This window comes from Sesamum indicum, linkage group LG11 (assembly GCF_000512975.1).
Source record: "Sesamum indicum cultivar Zhongzhi No. 13 linkage group LG11, S_indicum_v1.0, whole genome shotgun sequence".
NCBI lineage: Eukaryota > Viridiplantae > Streptophyta > Magnoliopsida > Lamiales > Pedaliaceae > Sesamum > Sesamum indicum.
In genome coordinates this window covers 5373481-5382515 of record NC_026155.1, presented here as the reverse complement: position 1 = coordinate 5382515, position 9035 = coordinate 5373481, and the positions used below count along the sequence as shown (strand labels likewise).

The 9035-nt window shown below is 30.6% G+C and overlaps 1 pseudogene; it reads right to left on the bottom strand.

Annotated features, from left to right (window-relative positions):
• LOC105173769 lies at window positions 2369–8138 on the bottom strand (annotated as a pseudogene).

Here is a 9035-nt window from a genome sequence, read left to right as displayed (position 1 = left end):
GAAAAAAAAAAAAGTGAAGAAATTCAGTGGTTCACATTCAAGATATTGCGTGCTAACGGGTTATCAAAGATCGTCTCAGCAGAAGCATATCCAGGTAAACTCGTACCCACGGGTGATAAAAAATTCGGTTGCCAAAAGCATAATCAGTTTAACCCGTGACTACGGGTTATCTAATATGCAATGGGGTGAAAAATGAGGATTTTCCAACGTATTCTCTGTTGTTAATTTTATGTGGCTCCACATTTTTTTTTCTTTTATTTATTCTTAGAGTTTTGGTTGAAAAAGGCTTAGGAAGGAAAAAGGAAAGAAATTGGTTACATGGATTCGTTTTCTCTCCTACCATGATTAGGAACTACTACAAAAGAGAGAAGTCAAAGGAAGCATGGGATTTGTCGAATTTTTTAAGGTAAAAGCACGGAAAGCACGTTCAGGATTTGACCAATTTTTGAGGAGAAAAACATGAAATACGCGTTCGGGCAAGGGAAAAAAACAAGAAGACACATGAAGCAGTCAATCCGACAATAGAGTGACAGCCGTTCAAGCCCAATTTTCTAGTCTATGAACATCTCTTAATTTTCCTTATTTGTTTTAGATTTAGTTATTATGAACTAATTTACTTTTTTCTAAAACTTTTCGATCTTGAATACTTTTTTGAGATTAATCTACAACTTTATTTTTATATTCCATGAATTATTATGCTTATTATTATAATTTAAGAGTTTGATCGTCTTTTCGATTAAATTAATTATGCTGATGAGCTAGAAGGGAATTCTGCATAGTGAATAGGGTAATTCATTATGTGAATTAGTGATATAAAGGCATACATAGGAATGATTCATCTGGTTACATAAATTTCACAGATCTTATTATCATGAGCTATAGAAAGAAGGAATCCACTAATATTTTGGTAATAATAGATTTGGTATAACTTGGAAGAGTATATCATATTAATTTAGGAAAACCTCAACTTAGGAAAATCTTTACTGGTTAGATTAATACGTTAACGTTACATTCATCAGATCAATTAGGTGGACCTATAGCCTTAGTATCTCATCCATTCTTAAATACTGCTTGTAAAGGTAGAGTAGCTCCCTCCACCTTCATCCACCACCTCCGACTGTTCTTCATCGGTTTCAACTATAGACGCATTTATCACACTCATTGACCTTGAAGTTATTTGACTAAATTGTTTTGTTAAATTTTTAATGTCATTGTTTAGAGGCTTGTTTAATCCCGACACGACTTGATCAGTCTACTAACCTTTTTTTTTTGGGCAGGACAGCAAACCCTTTAGGTTATTCTGTGTAAATCTTGTAATCTAACTCATCATTTAAAAATTATGACTTAACGTCAATTTTCTTTCTCTTTTCTGTAAAAATCCCCAAAGAACTTCTGCAGTCTTAGTTGAGGTATATACATTGTATAACACATCACTCAAGTCGTGAGGATGTAGTTTTTCCATAGAAATTCTCCATGTCCCCATATATTAAATGCAATCCTCTTTCGAGAATAAATTTCCCCCTAAAAAATAATGGGGTTTTTCTCATGTGAGAGCTTAGCTAGGTTCAACGTAGTGGAGTAAAATAACATCTTTTTATGGCATCTCTTAAAGTCATTGCTAGAGAATTTCTCCGACCTTCCCTTTTGGTAGCAATAGGGTGTGCAACATGTGTTTAGACAACTATAGTTATCGGATTAGTCGCAGAAACATATTTAGTACCCATAATGCACAACAATAAATGATTGTCTTAAACTTGTGAAAAATTGAAGGATATGCGGTAGTTATGTATTAGGAAGTCAAGAAAGATTTAGACCCTATATCTTTAAGATAATTATTGCTCCACTCTAGTGCTAATTGTGATGGCAATTTATTTTCAAACTTACAATTTCAAAGTAGCAGCACTACAAATTTTGAAAAATGACAAAACAAAAAATACTTGGAAATGCTCTAAAATACTTTCCAAGTTGAGTAAATGAAATGAAATGAAATGGGAGTGACTATTTATAGAAGTTGGAAATGTATCATTGAATAGACATGTCTAATCGAAAAAGATGCTTGGAAAAGGTTATGACATTTCTCGGAATAAAAGAATCATTTCACCCAAAGGACATACGATTTCACCATAATAGACATATCATTTCAATAAAATAAAATACTACATCAATGCTAGCCACCTATTTGGTTAATCACACATGGTTGGATGATAACTGGTGCCTATCAACCATCATCCATTTGTCACGAGTTTTTTATATCGTACATCATAACCAATTACTTGTTATAATTTATTCTAATAAAAACAAACTTATTGATTAAATTTACTTTTTCAATTTATCATCCACGTCCTCCAACATATTTCTCACAAACAAATAAAAAAAGGGATTAACATTGTATTTTATTATTGTAATTCTGATGTCAAATACAATTTGACCAATTATTTGGCTGGAACACAATACATGATCGAATATAACACAAATCAAACACTTACAATATTGAAAAATATACCCATGCCAATCACACAAACCAAACATTCCCTAAAAGTTTCTAGTCGATCGATAGCAACTAAACTCTGATCTTATTGCATGCATATAGGCTTCTCTCTCACTATGCATTCAAGAAATTCTTGAACCAAGTATATGACTTTTTGGGAATTCTTGTAAGTCCTTTTATGTAATCAATATAGGTAATCCCAAATCGTTGAGTGTAACCTGATCCCCATTCAAAGTTGTCCAAAAACGACCATGCAAAGAAACCTTTCACTTTTACACCTTGCCTGTCAACAATAAATGTAAAATTATCAGTATTGATTACACACATAGTTTATTTTTATTTCTAGTAGTTAATTTTTGACCTTGTTGAATTTTTTAAGAAATTGTATTGATAATATACATAGATTGATTTTAATGACAAATTAGAGAGTTTTACACACAAATTAGAGAATTTTTCCAAATAATTAAAAACAATTAATTAACTAAAAATTAAACTTACTCGATGGCTCGGTGAGTCGCCCGAATATGACCATTGTAGAAGTTAATCCTTCCGTTGTCATTAATAGCAACTTCGGTAACGTTATTACCGTCGGTCATACCTAGGATTAGTATAAAAGAAATTAAATTAAACATTCTCCAATACGGAATTTCCTTTTTATACATTAAATGACTATAGCTTAACAATTATGACAAATTAATATTATCAATCACAATTAAATAAAATTAGTACAAAAAAATTATATTTTAAACATAATTGATCAACATTTGTATTATAAATTTTAGATAGGTAAACTTACTTTAGTCATCAACATTTGAGTTCAACTTCAAAATAGTCTTTATTTTTTAATTCATTTTAAATTAGTACAGTTGATGGGTAATTTTCTAATATTTCACCCTTATGAAACTTTTATTTTAAAAAAATATACTTTAATCCCTCATTTTTTATTTTCTAAAAGTATATTCTTCTAAATATAGTAGTTATATGTTTTAAAATTTATTGTGAGGGACCAAATTGCAAATTAAAAATAAAAAGTGAGGGACTAAAAGTCTAACATTATTTTCTTTGCGAAAGAGAAAATTTTTTATAAGGTAAATATGAAAATTACCTACCAAAGGTGAAAACTTGCAGTGATTTGAAAGGATATGAATGATTTTGAAGTTGAAATCAAATGTTGGGGATTAAAACAAATTTTACCCATTTAACTACAACTGATATTTCTTTTTACTTACAGAAACAGGGTCAATAGTTGTTACATAGTGTGTAGTTAATCAATATTACCATAATTTTTTATTTTTTATCATAGTAATTTTTTATTTTTTGAGAGGTGGTCATAGTAATTAACCTTAACAAAAAGTCACATTTCTTCTAATTATATATATATATACATATATATATATAGAATACCACTGTAGAAGAACGCTTTAATTTACCAGTTTCTGTTATATAAATGGTTGGATTGTTGTATTTCTCCTTGGTGTAGACCAGAAGATCATGAAGTCCTTTTGGATAATCATCGAAATAGCTCACTGCAGTCTGAAATTATGAGGTCGAGATATTATAAAAATTAATCCGACAACATAATTTATAAACGGCTTATAAGAACTCTAGATGACAACTTACCTGTCAAACAATTCAGAAAACATAACATCAAAGTTTTGCAGGAATCATTATATCAAAGTGCGACTAAACCACAATTAAGACTGAAGTCCCATAAACAAGTTCAAAGTCATAGGTTTGAGTTTCACCAAATATATAAATATTTTTTTATTTTATGTAAATTTAATATAATTTATTTTATTATTCTTAATTATACTAATGTCAAAACTTACTTGAAAGACTGGCCCTATTATCCGTTGAGCTGCTAGCATTTCCACTAGTGACAACGTGTTTTGCAAAATTCCCCGTATAATAATTAATTCCCACATAATCAAAGGATCCTTTGACCAATGTCTCCTCCTCCTTTGTGAATTTTGGCAATCGATCTCTCACGATGGATTTCATGGTTGTTGGATAATCCCCATAAACTATAGGGTCCATAAACCTACAAATTCAAAAAAGAAAAAAAAAAGAAATTTTCAATGCTGGAACTTACTAAACTTGGTTTCAATTTTTGACAATTGACAATTCAAATTTTGACATTATAAACTTATATGTGTATATACTCACCATCCATACATAAAATCAAGAGCTCGTTGTGCTGCTCTAACGTCGAGTCTGCTGCTTGAATATGGTACAAACCAATGAGTTATTAGTACAATTCCTATGTCTCCCTTTTGAATTGCCTGCAACATAAATACTGGCAACTTTTAGATTAATCAAGAACTTTAAATTCAGGGTACGTGGAATAATGAATCAAGTATATTACGTTCACACGGCTGAGATCATCATGAGTTTGAATTTCTTGATGTAAATGGATATTTTTTTTATTTTATATGAATTTGATATACTTCATTATTTAATTGTTGTTTACGTATAATGTTATGACAAATTTACTGTTGGAACTAAAATTTTATCAACAAACGAACTAAATGTAGTGCTTGTATGATGCCTCTGATTTAACTCGACTCATTTTAACTCTTATCATCCAATTACCATTGGTACCTGCACAAAATTGTTCTGTGCATGAAACGAGAATAATTAACCTGATATTTCTCCCTGTATAGTTTGACAGCTGTTGCGTGGCAAAGAAGTAAATTATGGCCGACGATATAAGGTTCAGTTGCTGAATTCCCTTCCGCACAGATAGCCCTGTTGGAGCATCTCCCGGGGGGTGCGTTGCCAGTCATACCTCCATCATAGCCACCACTGGAGAATATATACGGCTCATTAAGTGTTGCCCAATGCTTAACACGATCCCCAAACTCCTTGAAGCAAAGCTCCGCAAAATCTTTATAATCATCACTGCCACCATAATATATAATACTCAGTTCTTCTTTTATTCTCACGCATGTATTACTTTAATAGTAATTATATGTAAATTTGACTTACATAATGCGAGGACTTAGAAATCCTAAGTATTCATCTTGTAAGGCTTGGGGAAGATCCCAGTGAAATATAGTTACAAATGGAGTTATACCTGTCCATTTATTTCAAGTGACAAATAAAACAAGAAAACTTAAAAATATGGAGTTCGACAAATAATTTAAGAAGACAAAATATATGAATTTAGTCACCATTTGCAAGAAGCTCGTTGATGACATTGTTGTAAAAGTCGATTCCTTCCTGGTTCACTCCCCCACTTAACTTTCCACCTGCGGGGTATATTATATTAAGTATATATGTAAGAATAAAAATTAAAATCAAGAGAGGGGTTTGATTAAATTTTCTTTCTTCTTAAGAAAAATAAGTTTCCATATCTTACTTGGTAATACTCGTGTCCAAGAAATGGACATTCTGAAAGCATCCATTCCGACATCCTTTAGCAACTTCACGTCCTCCTGCCACATCATATTTCACTAACAATTAATAATCAAAGCAGTGGGAGAAAAATTCAAACGCAAGATGAATCCATTAAACTTATTTACATATGAAAAAAGAATAAATATGCCGTCGATATTTAGGTGGTATTTAATTAAAATTTTATAAATTCATATATCTTATAAAATGTTGCATTTTATTTTTAAAAATAAAATTTTAAAGTATTTGACCATATTATTATAAAAGAAAATATTTTATCGTACCAAGTTTTGAATACTCAAATTTATCCTTAAATTCATTTCTTATCATATTTTTTTTTCTTCATCTTACATCATAGTTTTTTTGATGACTGATATTCATAAATAACTTTCTCTTTGATCACTTAATCATTCAATGATTTTTTATTTAGACACATTTAAAGTTAAAATATGTAAGCAGTTATGATAACTCTCTTTTATTAAATTATATAAACAAATAATATAATAAAAATTCAGCTTTATTAAATTATCCATACTGCTTTATCGAAGACAAATTTATTTAGAATCCAGAAACTACCTTGTACCGATTATAGAAGTCGACTGCCACGTCACCGTTGCTGCGGTCAGCGATTCTCTCTGTAAACTTGTCAAGTTATATTACTTACAATTTTACATATTAAACTGTTCAACTAAAAATAACCAAAGGAAAGAAAAGAAAGGGCATTATAGATTATATAACTTTAACTTTTAGATGCAAAGAAAAAAAAAAAAAAGAAATGCAATACATAGAACTAATTTTGGTAAGCAAAATGTGGATAGACTCGACTAAACCTAAATCAATATATAGCAAGTGCAATACATTTATTGTATAGTTGATGTACAGTTCAAAGAAAGCGGACAATCATATTTATTTAGTTTAAAAATATAATAAAACATATAAATCATGCATACACATCAATTATACTTAAATGATTAGTTCTAATAATGTGTATGCACGTATTATAGTATTTAGTCAATTGTGAATTAAATATCATTCCGTCCATGTCATGTACTGATCATGTCATGATATATATAATCACTAGTAACTAAAACAAATATAATATTTAATTATAACAAATTATTAGAATTAAAAAAATATCGCCATATTAAATAATTATTGGTTATGGGCCGGCAGGCAATATTTATTAGCTGTGATTTTTGTCAACGTGACTAAATCATTTGTCATGATTAAGTGCCACGACGAATACTTTTGTCATTGTGAATAAACTAAGTTTTTACATTGATTTTAATTTATAGAAATTAAAATTTAGACAATAATAAATTTTCTTCTGCTGAATACCACCAAAAGTATTTGAGATCACTGTTCTTCCATCACATCATATTTAAATATATTTTGAGATGCTATATTTGAATCGATGAAATTAAAATTTCAAAATTCTTCGTGCAAATTCTTTAGATTTATTCGGATTAATTCTAGATTTATAAAGAAAGGAAAAATTGTGCGTTACAAAAATGAACCTGGAAATTGGTGGACGTAAGTGTCCCATATACTTGGTGTTCTCCCATGTTCAGACGCAGCGCCTTCATACTACCAAACAATTAAACCAAACAAAAAGATCAGACGTAAGGCCGAAAGGTTTGCATGAACCAAAAAATTTAGGGTTTATTGGGAGTAAAACAAAGGGCAAAATGTTTTTCTAGTCCTAAAAAATAAAGACAGATTTTTTTTTTTTGTGCCACGACTATGGCAGGTGACATTTTTAGTCCCATAAAATTCAAAATCACGTCCTTTTAGTCCCAAAAAATATGATTTTAAGCCTTTTTAATCCAAACAATGCCTTTTTAGTCCCAGAACCACAACGTACGACGTACGTGACTATTTGGGATTAAAAGTACGTAATTATGAGTTTTATGGAACTAAAAACGACACCTGGCATAGTTGTAGTACCAAAATATATTTTGTCCTTATTTTATGAAACTAAAAAAATATTTTCCTGTGAATTACAAATGCAAGTCAAAGAGAAAGTAATGCAGACGGAGATGTTTAATTACTTGATAAGCAGACGAGGAAGCTCCGAATACAAAGCCTTTGGGGAAGCTGGTGCGGGTGAGATTGAGCGAAGTGTCGTTAGTTGCTCCAAACCCTGTGCTAGCAAATGATGAGCAAATGATGAGAAATAGCACAACTTGTAGAGTGATACAGAGGCGATGAGCTGCCATGGCTTTGCTTGTTTTCAGATGCCACAAAGTTTCATTCGATGGTCCATTATATAGACGTGGAGAGGCCTTTGATATGTCAACTTGTGTGATCATGCAGATGCAATAAATCGTAATTTAATATTAGAGTTTGGCGCTAATGGTTTCATACTTTTTAAAATATTCTTGTAAATTTAGTGGTTATATGCAAAATGCATTGTGTTGTTAAGTTCTAGACGGAAAAGCTATGTGTGTGGCATGTCGTCCGGAAAATTTCATTTTTTATCTCAAAACTTAGACCTTGTTCGATTTTGATCGTAGTGATTATGGGAATTCATTTTAAGGATACTAACTTTTAGTTTTTCTCATTTTTTGTAAATAATTAAATGGAAACGGGGCAAATTCTTCATTTTTTAAGCCAACAGACTTCCTAAGGCCCTAATCCATTTTTTCCCAACTTTCTCTTCCAAAGTCTCTCACGAAAAAATGGTAATCTCAGCCTATTGTTTTTTTAAATCTCACCCTACATCTGAATCACAAATAATGAGAGAATCAAAGAAGAATCAGATTTTTTTTCAATCCAAGAAGAAGACCTCTCACGCTTTCCTATTATAATAATACATGATAGTTGATTTAGGGGCATAATCCTTTTTTTAAGTCTGGTTAAAAATGATCATTTTTGTTTTTGGTATCACAATTATCGTGGGTTCGAGTTTTGGTACCATTAAATCCAAATATACGCCTTGTTGGTCCTAAGTTAACGGCAGAGGTCATGTGCCACGCACGTGGATGCTAATGTTGTTACCTCATATTTCCTCACGTGATGTTTAATGATACCAAAACAACAAAAAAAACATATTTTTTGATACCATTAAAAGAAAAAAAAATATTTTGACCAACTTTGACAGAAATTATAAGATTCTTTTTTATTTTTTACAAAAAATAAAAATATTAGA